Raw genomic sequence first — 16,945 nt, 5'->3', positions numbered from 1 at the left:
CCACTATGGTGTGGTCACTCACCTAGAGCCAGACATCCTGGAGTGTGAAGTCAAGTGGACCTTAGAAAGCATTGCTAAGAACAAAGCTAGTGGAGGTGATGGAGTTCTAGCTGAGCTATTTCAAATCCTTAAAGATGATGTGGTTAAAGTGCTGCACTCAACACGTCAGAAAATTTGGAAAACCCAGCAGTGTCCATAGGACTAGAAAAGGTCAGTTTTCATTACAATCCCAAAGAAAGGCAATGCCAAAAAATGTTCAAACTACCATGCAACTGAGCTCATTTCACATGCTAGCAAGGTTATGCTCAAAATCCTTCAAGCTAGACTTCAGCAATATGTGAACTGAGACCTTTCAGATGTACAATCTGGATTCAGAAAAGGCAGAAATCAGAGATCAAATTGCCAACATTCACTGAATAATGGAGAAAGCAAGGGAATTCCAGAAAAACATCTACTTCTGCTGCATTGACTATGCTATAGCCTTTGACTGTTGTGGATCACAATAAACTGTGGAAAATTCTTAAAGAGATGGGAATACCAGATCACCTTACCTGCCTCCTGAGAAACCTGTATGCAGGTCAAGGAGCAACAGTTAGAACAGGACATGGAACTGGTTCAAAACTGGCAAAGGAGTATGTCAAGGTTGTATATTGCTACCATGCTTATTTAACTTCTATACAGAGTACATTATGTGAAATGCCAAGCTGGATGAACCACAGGCTGGAATCAAGATTGCCAGGAGAAATATAACCAACCTCAGATATGCAGATGATACCAGTCTAATGGCAGAAAGGGAAGAGGAACGAAAGAGTTTCTTGATGAAGGTGAAAGAGGAGAGTGAAAAAACTGGCTTAAAACTCAACATTCAAAAAATGAAGGTTATGCCATTCGGTTCCATCACTTCATGGCAAACAGAAGCAGAAAACAGGGAAGCAGTGACAGATTTTCTTTTCTTGGACTCCAATATTGCTGCTGACAGTGACTGCAGCTGTAAAATTAAAAGATGTCTGCTCCTTGGAAGAAAAGCTATGACTAACTTAGCATTTTAGGGCTGTCCTTGTAGCTCAGTTGGTAAAGAATCTGCCTGCAATGCAGGAGACCTGGGTTCAATTCCTGGGTTCAGAAGATCCCCTGGAGAAGGAAATGACAACCCACTCCAGTATTCTTGCCTGGAGAATCCCTTGGACAGAGGAGCCTGGGCAGGCTACAGTCTATGGGGTTGCAAGAGTTGGACACATCTTAGCGACTAAACCACCACCAACTTAGCATTTTAAAAAGCAGAGACATCACTTTGTTGAGATAGGTCCATATAATGAAAACTATGGTTTTTCTAGTAGTCATATACAGATGTGAGAGTTGGACTGTAAAGAAGGCTAAGTGCTGAACAATTGATGCTTCTGAAATGTGGCGGTGGTGAAGACTCTTGAGAGTCCCTTGGACTGCAAGGAGGTCAAACAAGTCAATCCTAAAGGAAATCAACTCTGAATATTCATTGGTCACTGGAAAAGACCCTGATGCAGGAAAAGATTGAAGGCAAAAAGGTGAAAGGAGCAACAGAGGATGAAATGGCTTAGATAGCATCACCAACTCAATGGATATGAATCTGAGCAAACTCCGAGAGACAGTGGGGAACAGAAGAGCCTTGCGTATTTCAGTCCATGAGTTTGCAAAGACTTGGACACAACTTAGCGACTGAGCAACAGCACCAATTCCCAATGTGTGAATGTGTCACGAGGCTTTCCCCCATACCAACAGGCAATTCTCCAACACAAGCTGGGTGTCCTGCAATTCAACTCAATTCTCACACTATCTAGCCAAAGAAGATAGCATCAGATCCCACAAGTTGAGCGCTCAGTCCCACATGACTACTTCACACTCTCTGCTTCAGATGCCAGTCATTAAGTCCAAGTGACCAAGTAAACTTCTGACCCATGAGTTAAGTGGGGAAGTTCAAATGACCCCATTCCCTGGGTTGTATTAATTTACTACAGTGTCTTACAGAACTCAAATATTTTACTAACTAAATACTAGTCATCTAAACTACTTACTTACTAGATTAATTATAGAGGGACATAATTTAGGAATAGTCAGAAGGAAGAGATCCATAGTGAAAGGTATGGAGAAAGCATAGAGAGCATGAAATGATAATGAGGTAACTTTCTGGAATGGATGGACCATAATGTTCCATAGTTTTGATAGAGGTTTGGGCTGCACAAGTGAATGCATTTATCAAAACTCATGGAAGATACACTTAAAATATGTGCATTTTATGTACATTTTATATAAGATGCATGCAAAATATTTGAGGAAGTTGGTGAGATGTTTACAACATTCTTTCAATGAGTAGAAAATAAGGTGAATTAATGAATAGAGGGACAGATAGGATATTTGAGCAAGCATAGGAAAATGTAATGGGCAGATGCTAGGTAGCAGCTTTTGGGGGGGGTGTGGTCACTGAAATTTTTTTCTTTTTTTAACTTTGATGCATGTTCAAGAGTTTGCATAATAAGGAGTTGGAAAAATGCAGCATAAAAGGCACATGTGATTTATTCAGTCTGTCTAGCATTTTTGATGTTAATGAAAGTAATAGAGACTGAATTAAATTGTATTTAATTTCAGCTTTGCCTTTTCATATGTACCCACTATTCATAATAGTGAAAGAAGTTACCTGCATGGGTTTCTTTTAGAACTCAATTAACATTGATTTGCCCATTGCTGCAGACTGTATTAATACTAACAACTTAGAATAAATTAGTTTTTGCTCTTTATGAATAAGTTCAATAACCTGCTCCTTTCATTTCTACTTCCTTTAAATGTGTTCTAATTAAAAGCTATTAATATTTGTATTTCCTGGCAATTTTATTTTTTCATTCATATTCAAATTACCACATTACTGAAAGCCATATATTTCCTAATAAATGTCAGATTTTATTGTTTGTTATTTCTATTTAAGAGTTTAATGACTCTACTTGGATGTTCAAAACTTAAAAAAAAAAATCATAGTTTAACAATCAACATGCCCTATTTTTCAGATATGAACTGTTCTAATACAAAGCACTAGCTAATGGTCCAGAAAATGGTTAGGTTCATTGAAGGTGTCCAAAGAACATATGAAAACTACTATCTGAATTTATTTTTCTTAAAAAATATTTATTCATATTTAGTCTATTGATTGACCAGGACATGCTCGCTTGGTCTTTATCAGTCACATATCACATGCAGTATTTGAATTTCCTTACAAAAGAATGATATGCAATGTGGAAGAGTTGGCAGTTATGTTATTGTCTTATATTGTAGTTCATAATTGACTGTGTAAATGGATTTATAAATATTAATTTTAATTAAGAAAACTCATAGAAAAGGACACTTGGTTTAAAAGACTTCTTTAAAAAGCAGGCAAGAAATGAAGGAAAAACAATCTGTGAAATGAAAGTAATATTAATAAATGTGAACATGAGAAAATGATAAAACCAACTTATCTTCCTAGCCAGAAAACTGGAGCACTTCAGAGCCTCATTATGCAATAAAGATGATGTTCTAAAGTGATCTGACCAAAAGTCACCTAAAAGTATAGTTATCAAGAAGACGACTATTTGAAATTATATGCACTACTATTAATGATGAACTTTGCCCTAAAGGAATTTTCATGTCTTGAGATAATAACTCATAATAGTATAAAGTGTTCTTGGGATCAAGACTTTTTAAACATGGAGAAAATGAAGACAAATCTATGCAACTTTTTTTTTTCCTAGTCACTTAAGCTTTTATTTTTGTGAGAGGGTTCAAAGGAGAGCTTTAATACAGGTTAGACTTGAGGCTTTTCAAGCAGATCTAAGTCTTGATGAAATGATTCAAACTCAAATCCTGAACACATAATCATGGTAGGCCCCAGTGTCTTCAAAAACTTATACTTGATGCTTTCCCAAAGTGCTAGGATTTGAATGCCAAAGTACAAACTGATTCATGTTTTTGTCCGTGGATTTCTTTAAATGAAGTACATGTTAGCGTCCACAGATATCAGAGTTCTGCAAAACCGCCTAGAATCCATGTTTCCAGGAGGACCACGGACGCCCCACCCCGCCCATTGCGATGCCCTCCACAACCAGGTCTGCAGTTTTTAAATGGGACATTAAAAGTCATTTGATATGTAATATTGTACTTTACATAATTTAACATAAATTTTAAATTTTTAAAAGTCTTTTTTGAGTGAAAGACATGAAAACTCCCAAAAAACTGAACAAAGACTTGTTCTTCTGTAGTAGAGGGCTGGAGTAATACATGACAAACAAACATAAACGCATTTAATTAGAAGACAAAAATGAATTGCCGGAAGATCTGAACAAACAAGGGTGGGAGGGATAGAAGTCAGTTGATGAAAATACGCATATTTCAATTACAGTCCAATTTATGGTATTTTCTAAATTTCACTTCAGTAAGGTTGATGTTGAAGTGTTGATGTTCAGTGATGTTGAAGCTGAAACTCTAATACTCTGGCCACCTGATACAAAGAACTGATTCATTTGAAAAGACCCTGATGTGGGTAAAGATTGAAGGCAGGAGGAGAAGGGGACAACAGAGGATGAGATGGTTGAATGGCATCACCAACTCAATGGACATGAATTTGAGTAAACTCCGAGAGTTGATGATGGACAGAGGCCTGGTGTGCTGTGGTCCATGGGGTTGCAAGGAGTTGGACATGACTGAGTGACTGAACTGAACTGAATGAAATACATAAAGAACTACATTTTCTGTGATCCTCTAAAGGAAAATATAAAGAAGAGATAGATCTTAAATAATAACTGTAATAAAATCCATCTTTCTTGAAATACTTATAAGTGTTCATAGAGCAGCATATTTGATTATAATGAAGACGGGAGTCCAGGATGAGAGAATCACACATGAATTCATTTCATCCTTTTTCAGAGACAAGATTCTGCACTGGAATATGTATTTTGGGTGGATATGCTTCAGCTGGAAATGCCCTCATTTTCTGATGGAGTTCCAAAGAACTACTGCTGATCTGACTGCAAAATTACCTTCACATTAATTTTACACTAGTTGGCTAAACCTAAAAGTGAAAAATTCCGACAAACATTATCAGTCATGAGTTTCAGCTGATGAGGTTCTGACTTTCTGACTGGAGCAACGTCTCCAGAGACTGGCTACAGATACTCTGTGTGAGAACATTTGTGATCACAGTCCTGTGTGTTCAAAACAAAGCGGTTGGATGATTTCATTGTTCTGGTAAGAGTTGTAAGTGAGGGAGTTGTAAAATATAGCAACTCTGTCAACCTACAGAACGAAGTGTCAGAGATTCCTTTCTAGGCATGGAAAACAACTCTCAGGTTATCTCCTTTAAGCTCTCATAAAGTACATACTGAATAAATCCATGTTAAAATCAATGAACAAATCAACAAATTAACAAATAACATACAGTTTCAAATATAATTCAAAAATGCTATTATCTCCTCTTCCATAATTGTTTAAATTATACATCAGATCAGATGTTCAGTCGTGTCCGACTCTTTGTGACTCCATGAATCACAGCACGCCAGGCCTCCCTGTCCATCACCAGCTCCCGGAGTTCACTCACTCACGCCCATAGAGTGACTGATGCCATCCAGCCATCTCATCCTCTGTCATCCCCTTCTCCTCTTGCCCCCAATCCCTCCGCATCAGAGTCTTTTCCAATGAGTCAACATAACTGTGTAGGACAAAAGAAAAGAAAAAGAAATAGAAAAAGGAATTGAGGTGGGACTTGCATCCCTGGGAGGGAGCTACAAAAGAGGAAAGGTTCTCATACCATGGGATTTCCCATACTGGCAGGGAGAACTTCTGGGACAGAAGGAGAGCTTCAGAGCATCAGGAAGAGCATAGCAACTAGTCTATGGCTGCCAGAACAGAGGGAAACCTGCACAGATGATCAGTGTTGCCACCCTGCACTCCCCAGACTGAGAGGTGTGTCCACCAGTGTGGATGGGGGCTAGATGCTGCAGGTCAGACCTGAGGAGGGGATGGAGGTTGGTGGCACAGAAACTGCCTGAGGGGATGGATCTGGTGTGACCACAACTGAGGGTGTACAAGGAGGAAGCCTGGCCTGCCTTAGAGACCAAGAATCATTGCTTGGGAGGTGAGTGAGGGGAGGGGCAAGACCTGCCATTGCCTTTTCCCCTTTGTGCTGTGATGCCCACATAAGCTCTAGAAACAGGCATGAGTCACCATTGCAGATTTCAGGAGTAGTCACAAGCTGCCATCACAACCTCCCAGGCTACAGGAGTGGTCATGAGCCCCCATCACTAGCCTTCTGGGCTCCAGGAGCACACACAAGCTGCAGCCACCACCAGGAACCCCAGAAGCAGGCACCAGCTGCTGCATCAGCACACCCACTATCAAGGAGATAATGGCCAGTACACTCTGAGGAAGGGCTTCCTGGTGGCTCAGACAGTAAAGAATCTGCCTGCAATGGGAGAGACATGGGTTCAGTCCCTGGGTTGGGAAGATCCCCTGGAGAAGGGAACAGCTACCCACTCAAGTATTCTGACTTGAAGAAATCCATGGACAGAGGAGCCTGGCAGACTAAAGTCCATGGGGTCACAAAAAATCAGACATGACTGAGTGACTTTCACTTTCACACTCTGAGGAAGGAGGCATCATGCATCCATACTAAAAATAGCTGCTGCACCAAAATTATTAAACCCATACAACTACACAGGGACACTATACACATAAAGAACCCCCAAAGACCACAGTAGATAATTGTTTCTCCTATACTCACAAAGGTCTGTCTAGTCAAGCCTAAGATTTTTCCAGTGGTCATGTATGGATGTGAGAGTTGGGCTGTGAAGAAAGCTGAACGCCGAAGAATTGATGCTTTTGAACTGTGGTGTTGGAGAAGACTCTTGAGAGTTCCTTGGACTGCAAGGAGATCCAACCAGTCTATTCTAAAGGAGATCAAGCCTGGGTTTTCTTTGGAAGGAATGATGCTAAAGCTGAAACTCCAGTACTTTGGCCACCTCATGTGAAGAGTTGACTCATTGGAAAAGACTCAGATGCTGGGAGGGATTGGGGGCAGGAGGAAAAGGGGACGACAGAGGATGAGATGGCTGGATGGCATCACTGACTTGATGGACGTGAGTTTGAGTGAACTCCGGTAGATGGTGATGGACAGGAAGGCCTGGTGTGCTGCGATTCATGGGGTCACAAAGAGTAGGACAGGACTGAGCAACTGAACTGAATTGAACTGATACTCACAAAGAGAGATGTAAGTAAAATGAAGCAGAGGAACTACTCTCAGATTTCTCCTGAAAGAATAAGCTGTGAAACAGACCTTTTCAGTTGTATAGATACTAACTTCAAAAAGGAGATAATGGAAATACGGAAGGAATTAAGAAAGGCTATCAACATAAATGCAGAGACCTATAAAAGGAAATAAATTATTAATATAAAGAGGAGCCAAGAAAAATTCATTTGTTGAAAGCTGAGGTAAAGGCAATGAATAGCAGAATGAATAATACTAAAGAATGAATAAGTGCTGTGGAAGGTAGAATAATAGAAACAACCCAATTAGAACAGCAGACAGAAAGCCAATTGAAAAACCAAAAAACAAAAGCAATATAAGAGACTTGTGGGATAATATAGTGTGCCAATCTACTAATAATAGGGATCCTACAAGGGAAAGAAAGAGAACAGGAGATAGAAATGATGGCTAAAAATTTCCCAAAACTACAGAAGGAAACATCTATGTACAGAGGGTCCCAAACAATTTGAACCCAAACAGATCTACAGCAACCCATTTTATAATGCAAATGGCAAAAGTTAAAAATAGAGTTCCAAAGGCAACAAGAAGAAAACAAAACAATTAGAAGGGAACCCCCGCAAAGCTATCAGCTAATTTTTTTAAAACAGAAATGCTGCAGGCCACAGGGAGTGGCAAGATACATTCAAAATCCTAAAAGGGGAAAAATCTATAACCAGAAAGATTATCATTCAGAATAGAAGGAGAGAATAAACTTCTCAGACAAGCCAAAACTAAATGAGTACAGCAATACTAAAGCTATCGTAAAGGAAATATTGAAAAGTCTACTCTAAATAGAAAAAAAAAAAAACTATAGGGTTGGAAAGCAAATAAGCCAGTACACAGGTTACAGGAAAAAATACTTTTGTGAAGCTGAGGATAACCACAATGAAGAGCAAAAGGATGAACATGAAGATGTAAAAGAGGACATCAAAATCATAAGATGTGCGGGAAGAGAGTTTCATTTCCTAGCATGTGTTTGAGCCTATATGATGACCAGTCTAAGGGAAATAGATAGAGGAAGGAATTAATATTCTGAAAAATAGGTGACCACAAATCAAAAACATACAAAAGATTCACAAAAGCCCACAGAAGAGAATATAATACAAAACAAAGTCATCAAAACACAAAAGGAAAGAGAAAAAGAATGGAAGAAATATAAGATCATTGAGAAAATAGGGTTTTAAATACCAATAATACATATCTATCAATCATTACCTTAAATGTCAATGGACTAAATGTTCCAATAAAAAAACACAGATGGGTAGATTGTATAAAAACCAAGATCCTACATTATGCTACTTACAAGAAACCACTTTAAGAAAAAGGACACATATATATTGAAAATGAGGAAATGGAAAAAGATATTTCACACAAATGGAAATGACAAGAAAGCAGATATCAGACAAAATAAGACTTTAAAATAAAGATCATTAAGAAAGATAATTAAGGGCACTATATGATAAAAGAATCAAAACAGTAGAGGATTTTGCACTCAACATATATGCACCTAATATAGCAGTGCCCAAATATATAAAACAAATGCAAACCACCATAAAGGGAGAAATTGATGGGAATTCAATAGTACTAGGAGACTTTAACATCTTACTCACGTCAAAGGACAGATCTTCTAGACAGAATATCAATAAGGCAACAGATATCCTAAGTGATACAACAGAACAGTTAGACCCAATTGATATTTTCAAAGCATTACATCCAAAACAAACAGAATACACACTCTTTTCAAATGTACTTGGAACATTCTCTAGGATGGATCACATAGAAGGCACAAAATAACTCCAAAATTTGAAAATAGAAATTATCTCCGGCATTTTTTCTAACCACAATAGCAGAAAACAAGAAATCAACCATAAAAAGAAATCAGAAAAAAATTACATGGAGACTAAACATGCTATTAAAAAACCAGTGGGTCAATGATGAAATCAAGGAGGAAATTTAAAAATATTTTGATACAAAACACAACCATACAAAATATGTGAAAGTGAAAGTGAAGTCGCTCAGTCGTGTCTGACTCCTAGTGACCCCATAGACTGCAGCCTACCAGGCTCCTCCGTCCATGGGATTTTCCAGGCAAGAGTACTGGAGTGGGGTGCCATTGCCTTCTGGGATACAGCAAAAGCAGTTCTTATAAATTCACAGTGATAGAGCTCCTCAAAAGACAAGAAAAATCTCAAATAAACAATCTAACCTAACACTTAAAAGAATTAGAAGAAGCAGAACAAATAAAACCTAAAGTCAGCAGAAGGAAGGAAATAATAGAGAGATCAGAGAGACAATAAATAAAAGATATTAAAAAACAATAGAAAAAAAAATCAGTAAAACCAAGAGCTTGGTGTTTTTTTGAAAGGATAAACAAAACTGACATTCCTCTGGCCAGGTTTACCAAGAAGAAAACAGACAGCCCAAGTAAACAATGTAAGAAATGAAAACAGATATAACAACTGATACCGCAAACATACAAAACCACGAGGGAATACTATGAACAATAATATGCCAACAAATTTGACAACCTAGAGAAATGGACAAGTTTCTAGAAACAAACACCCCACCAAATCTGAATCAAGAAGAAACAGATAACTTGAACAGACCAATCAGTAGAGTGAAATAAAATGTGCAATTTTTAAAAACCCTATACAAACAAAAGTCCAGGACCAAATGATTTCCCAGGCAAATTCTGCCAAACATACAAAGAAGAACTTGTACTGACCCTTCTCAAACTCTCCCAAAATAGAAGAAGGAACACTCCCAAAGACATTCTATGAAGCCGCCATCACCCTGAGACCAAAACCAGACAAGGACACCACCAAAAAAAGAAAATTAAATCAATATCTTTGATGAATATGGATGCAAAAATTCTCAAGGAAATATCAGCAAATCGAATCCAACAATACATAAAAGAGATCATACACCTCAACTGAGTGGGATTCATCCCAGGTTCACAAGGGTGGTTCAATATATGCAAAATCAATGAGATATAATACAGCAAAGAAGAAGCAAAAACCACATGATCATCTTAATAGATACAGAAAAAGTATTTGACAAAATTCAACACCCATTCATGATAAAAACTCTTAACAAAGTGGGTATAGAATGAACCTATCTTAACATAATAAAAGCCATGTATGACAAACCCACAGTCAATATAATACACAACTGAAAAACTGAAAACATTCCTATTTAACTCTGGACCAAGACAAGGATGTCCACTCTCACCTCTTCTACTCAACATAGTATTGAAGTCATAGCCACAGCAAGTTGGAAGGGAAGATGTAAAACTATCATTATATGCAGATGACGTGATACTATATATAGAAAACCCTGAAGACTTCAGACAAAAACTACTAGAAGTGATAAATTCAGCAAGATACAAGAGTATCAAGATTAGCAGGGTACAAGATTAACATAAACTAGTTGGTTGCACTACTTTAACAATGAAATATCAGAAAGGGGATGTTAAAAGACAATACCTTTCAAAATTGTACCCCCCAAAATAAAATATTTAGGAATAAACCTGACCAACAAGGTGGCTTACATGGTGAGAACTATAAAACATTAATAAAGGGAAATGAGGATGACTAAAAGAAATGGAAAGATATCTCATGCTCTTGAATTGGAAGAATTAATACTGTTAAAATGGACACATGATACAAAGCAACCTATGGGCTTAATGTGATCCCTATCAAATTACCCATGACACTGTTCACAGACCTAGTACAAATAATCCTAAAATTTATATGAAACCATAAAAGACCCAGAATTTCAAAGCAATCCTGAAGAAAAAGAAAAAGCAGGAGGCATAACCCTCTCAGACTTCAGGCAATACTATAGAACTTCAGTAATCAAACCATGCCATTGGCACAAAAACATATCTTATGGATCAATGGAACAGAATTGAGAGCCCCCAAATAAATCCACACACCTATGGTCAGGACTTCCCTGTAGCTCAAACAGTAAAGAATCTGCCTGTGATGCAGGAGACCTGGGTTCGATCCCTGGGTCAGGAAGATTCTCTGGAAAAGGGAATGGCAATCCACTCCAGTATTCTTGCCTGGAGAATACCATGGACAGAGTAGCCTGGTGGGCTACAGTCTGTGGGGTCACAAAGAGTTGGACAGGACTGAGTGATTTCACTTCACTTCATGTAACCTATGGTCAATCAATCCTCAACAAAAGAGGCAAAAAATACAATGGGAAAAAGACAGTCTCTTTAGCAAATGGCTTTAAGAATGTTAGACAGTCAAATGTAAATCTCTGAAGTTAGAATGCATACTTATACCATACACAAAAATAAAAAATAAACTCAAAATATCTTAAAGACTTAAACATAAAACATGATACCATAAAACCCCTAAAAGAGATCACAGGCAAGATATTCTCTGGCATAAGTCATATCAATGTTTTCTTATGTAGGTCTCCCAAGGCAATAGAAATAAAATAAAAATGAGACCTAATCAAATTTATAAGCTTTTGCACAGCAAAGTGAAAGTGAAAGTGAAATCTCTCAGTCATGTCTGACTCTTTGCGACCCCATGGACTGTAGCCTACCAGTCTCCTCAGTCTATGGAATTTTCCAGCCAAGAATACTGGAGTGGGCTGCCGTTTCCTTCTCCAGGGGATCTTCCCCACCCAGGGATCGAACCCAGGTCTCCCACGTTGCAGGCAGATGCTTTACCGTCTGAGCCACCAGGGAAGCAAAGAAAACTACAAACAAAACAACAAAAAAATGGGAGAAAATGTATGCAAATGATGTGACCAACAAGGGCCTAATTTCAAAAATATACAAACGGCTCACACAATTCAACAACAAGAACAAAAAAACATCAAAAAATGGGCAGAGGACCTAAACAGACATTTCTTCAGAAAAGGCATATAGATAGCCAATAGGCATATGAAAAGATGCTGAACATTACTAATTATTACAGAAATGCAAATTAAAACTATAATGAAGTACCACCTCCTATGGGTCAAACTGGCCATCATTTTAAAAAATCTACAAAGTAACAAATGCTAACAAGGGTGTGGGATAAAAAGAGAACCTTTCTACCCTGTTGGTGGGAATGTAAATTGGTGTAGCCACATTGGAAAACAGCATGGAGATTTCTCAGAAAACTAAAAATACAATTACTATCTGACCCAGGAATCCCACTCCTGGATGTATAATGAGGCAAAACTATAGTTTAAAAAGATACATGCACTTATATGTTCATAGCAGCACTATTCACAATAGCTAACACATTGAAACAATCTGAATGTCCATTGACAGCTGAATGGATAAAGATGTGGCACATGTGTGTGTGGAGGTGCTTCCCTAGTGGCTGAGCTGGTAAAGAATCTGCCTGCAATGCAGGAGACCCAGGTTTAATCCCTGGGTAGGGAAGATCCCCTGGAAAAGGAATGGGCAACCCACTCCAGTATTCTTGCCTGGAGAATTCCATGGACAGAGGAGCCAAGCAGATTACAGTCCATGGGATTGCTAAGAGTCAGACATGACTGTGCGACTAACTCACTTTTTCACTTTTCATACACACACACAGGCTTCTGTGGTGGCTCAAACAGTGAAGAATCTACCTGTAGTGCAGGAGACACGGGTTTGATCTCTGGGTGGGGACGATCCCCTGGAGAAGTGAATGGCTACCCACTCCAGTATTCTCACTTGGATAATTTCATGGTCAGCAAAGCCTGAAGGTCTAAAGACCATGGGGTCTCAAAGAGTCAGACACAATTGAGCAACTAACACACACAGACACATATATACAATGGAATACTACTCAGCTATAAAAACAATGAAATAATGCCATTTGCAGCAACACGGATGCAACAGAGACTATCATATTAAGTGAAATAAGTAAGAAAGAGAAAGACAAACACTAAAACACTATATGACATCACTTACATGGTTAATGCTCAAAATCATTGAAGCCAGGCTTCAATAGTACATGATCCGAGAACCTCCAAATGTTCAAGCTGGGATTTAGAAAAGGCAGAGGAACCAGAGATAAAATACCAACATCCGTTTGATCACAGAAAAGGCAAAGGAATTCCAGAAAAAATATCTAATTCTCCTTCATTTACTACACTAAAGCCTTTGACTGTGTAGATCACAAAAAACTGTAGAAAATTCCTAAAGAGATGGAAATACCAGACCACCTTACCTTCATTCTGAGAAATCTGTATGCCGATCAAAAACCAGCAGTTAGAACTGGACAAGGAACAATGAACTGGTTCAAAACTGGAAAAAGTACGTCAAGGCTTTATATTGTTACCCTGCTTAAATAAGGCTATGATGTATAAATAAATCAGTATACATGATGGACTTCTATGCAGAGTCCTGGCATGTGAAATGCCAGGTTGGATGAAGCTTAAGCTGGAATCAGGATTTCCAGGAGAAATATCAATAATCTTAGATATGCAGATGACACCACCCTTATGGCAGAAAGTGAAGAGGAACAAAAAAGAGCCTCTTGATGAAGGTGAAAGAGGAGAGTAAAAAAGCTGGCTTAAAATTTAACATTCAGAGGGGGAGGAGCTAAGATGGCAGAGGAGTAGGACGGGGAGAACACTTTCTCCCCCACAAATTCATCAAAAGAACATTTAAACGCGGAGTAAATTCCACAAAACAACTTCTGAATGCTGGCAGAGGACATCAGGCACCCAGAAAAGCAACCCAAGTCTTTGAAAGGAAGTAGGAAAAAATATAAAAGATAAAAAAAAGAGACAAAAGAGGGAGGGACGGAGTTCCGTCCCGGGAAGGGAGTCTTAAAAAGAGAGAAGTTTCCAAACACCAGGAAACCTTCTCACTGCCGAATCTGTGCCAAGCCTTGGAAGCACAGAGGGCAACATAACAGGGAGAAAAAATAAATAAACAATTAAAACCCACAGATTGCGAGCCCTACGGTAACTTCCCCAGCGGAGAAGCAGCGCAGACGCCTGCACACGCCACTAGCAAGCGGGGGCTGGGCAGGGAGGCGCGCCACGGGCTGCATCCCTTAGAGTAAGGATCTGGCCTGAATACTCTGAGCGCTATCTGAGCGAAATAATTTGGGCTAGCACACCAGACTGTGGGATATCTACCATGCGAAAAGCCAGCCCTAACCTAAGACACCGCCAGGCCCGCGCACGGAACAAAGGACTGAACAGAGATAGCCGGCAGCAGACCATCCCCCTCGGGTGACAGGCAGCCAGAGCCGGAAGAGGGTAATTGCAGCCCCAGAGAGACATTATCTATAAAACTGTAAGCAGGCTTCTTTGCTAACTAAAACGTCTTGGGGGTCTGGACGGTCAACATCTGCCTGAGAAGGTGCGCTGGTTGTACACCTAGATAACTGAGCGGCAGGGAGGCGATAAGTCGCAGCAATCGCGCTCGCCAAATACCTCATCACCTGAGCTGCTTGGACCTGGGAAGGGCACAAAACGCAGGCCCAACCGAGTCTGCGCCTCTGAGGACTACCCGAGTGCCTGAACCTGAGCGGCTTGGACCTGGGAGGTGCAGGCAGCCCAGGGCCAGCCACGGATAGTTCCCAGTGGAGCAACCTAGAGCCTGAGCAGTGTGGGCAGGGAGGCTACACGTGCCGTGAGCGGGGGCAGACCCAGTGAGGCTGAGGTACGGCGAGCACACGCCAGTGTTATTTGTTTGCAGCATCTCTTCCTCCCCACAGCGCGACTGAACAACTGAGCCTAAAAAAAAAAAAAAGTGTCCACCACCGTCCCCTTTGTGTTAGAGCGGAAACCAGACACTGAAGAGACCGGCAAACAGAAGAAGCTATAACAGAGGGAACCGCCTGGGAAGCTACAGGCAATAGAGTAAAACCCTGTGGTTAGTACCGAATACATAGGAAGGGGCCTATAGATCTTGAGAAATATAAGTCGGACCAAGGAACTAGACAAAAATGAACTGAACCCATAATACTCACAACAAAACAAGAGAAAGTCCTAGATATATTTTTACTATTTTTACGATTATTCTTTTTTTTCTTTTAATTTTTTAAAAAAATTTTAAGTCCTCTATTATTCCTTTAATTTTAACTTTTATAACCTATTACTTTGCAAAAAAAAAAAAACCCTATTTTTTTAAAAGCAAACTTCATATATACATTTTTTATAATTTTTTTGACCTTTTTTTTTTCTTCTTCTTCTTTTCTTTAACATTGTATTTTTGAAATTCCAAACTCTACTCTAGATTTTTAACTTTAGCTTTTTGGTATTTGTTATCAATTTTGTACCTATAGTTTTTTTTATAATTTCTGTGACTTTTTTTTTCTTTTGTTTCTGTTTCTTTCTCTTCTTCCTTTATATAACATTGTATATCTGAAATTCCAAACTCTACTCTAGATTTTTAATTTATACTTTTTGGTATTTGTTATCAATTTTGTACCTGTATTTTCTTTATAATTTTTGCGACTTTGTTTTTTTTTTCTCTCTTTCTTCTTCTTCTTCTTTTTAACATTGTATTTTTGAAATTCCAAACCCTACTCTAGATTTTTAACTTTTGCTTTTTGGTATTAGTTATCAGTTTTGTACCTATATTTTCTTTATAATTTATGGGACCTTGTTTTTGTTTGTTTTTTTCTTTCTTTCTTTTCCTTCTTCTTTTCTTTAATATTGTATTTTTGAAATTCCGAACTCTACTCTAGATTTTTAATTTTTGCTTTTATGTATTTGTTACCATTTTGTACCTTTAAGAACCCAATCTTCAGGACCCATTTTTCACTAGGGAGCGAGATTACTGGCTTGACTGCTCTCTCTCCCTTTGGACTCTCCTTTTTCTCCACCAGGTCGCCTGTGTCTCCTCCCTAACCCCTCTATACTCTACCCAACTCTGTGAATTTCTGTGTGTTCCAGACAGTGGAGAACACTTAGGGAACTGATTACTGGCTGGATCTGTCTCCCTGCTTTTCATTCCCCCCTTTTATCCTCCTGGCCACCTCTGTCTCCTTCCTCCTTCTCTTCTCTGTATAACTCTGTGAACATCTCTGAGTGATCCAGTTGTGGAGTGCACATAAGGAAGTGATTACTGGCTAGCCCACTGTCTCCACTATTGATTCCACCTCATCTCATTCAGGTCACCTCTAACTCCCTCCTCCCTCTTCTCTTCTCCATGTAACGCTGTGAACCTCTCTGGGTGACCCTCACGGTAGAGAAATTTTTCATCTTTAATGTAGATGTTTTATCAATGGTGCTGTATAGAAGGAGAAGTTTTGAAACTACTGTAAAAATAAGACTGATAAGTGGAAGCAGGAGGCTTAAGTCCAAACCCTGACTCCAGGGAACTCCTGACTCCACGGAACATTAATTGACAGGAGCTCATCAAATGCCTCCATACCTACACTGAAACCAAGAACCACACAAGGGCCAACAAGTTCCAGGGCAAGACATACCAAGCAAATTCTCCAGCAACAAAGGAATAAAGCCCTGAGCTCCAAGATACAGGCTGCCCAAAGTCACCCCAAAACCACAGACATCTCAAAGCTCATTTCTGGACACTTGATTGCACTCCAGAGAGAAGAACTACAGCTCCACCCACCAGAACACCGACACAAGCTTCCCTAACCAGGAAACCTTGACAAGCCACCTGTACAAATCCACACACAATGAGGAAATGCCATAATAAAGAGAACTCCACAAACTGCCAGA

Source organism: Bos javanicus, chromosome 6 (assembly GCF_032452875.1).
Source record: "Bos javanicus breed banteng chromosome 6, ARS-OSU_banteng_1.0, whole genome shotgun sequence".
NCBI classification, from domain to species: domain Eukaryota; kingdom Metazoa; phylum Chordata; class Mammalia; order Artiodactyla; family Bovidae; genus Bos; species Bos javanicus.
This window is presented reverse-complemented; position numbering follows the sequence as displayed.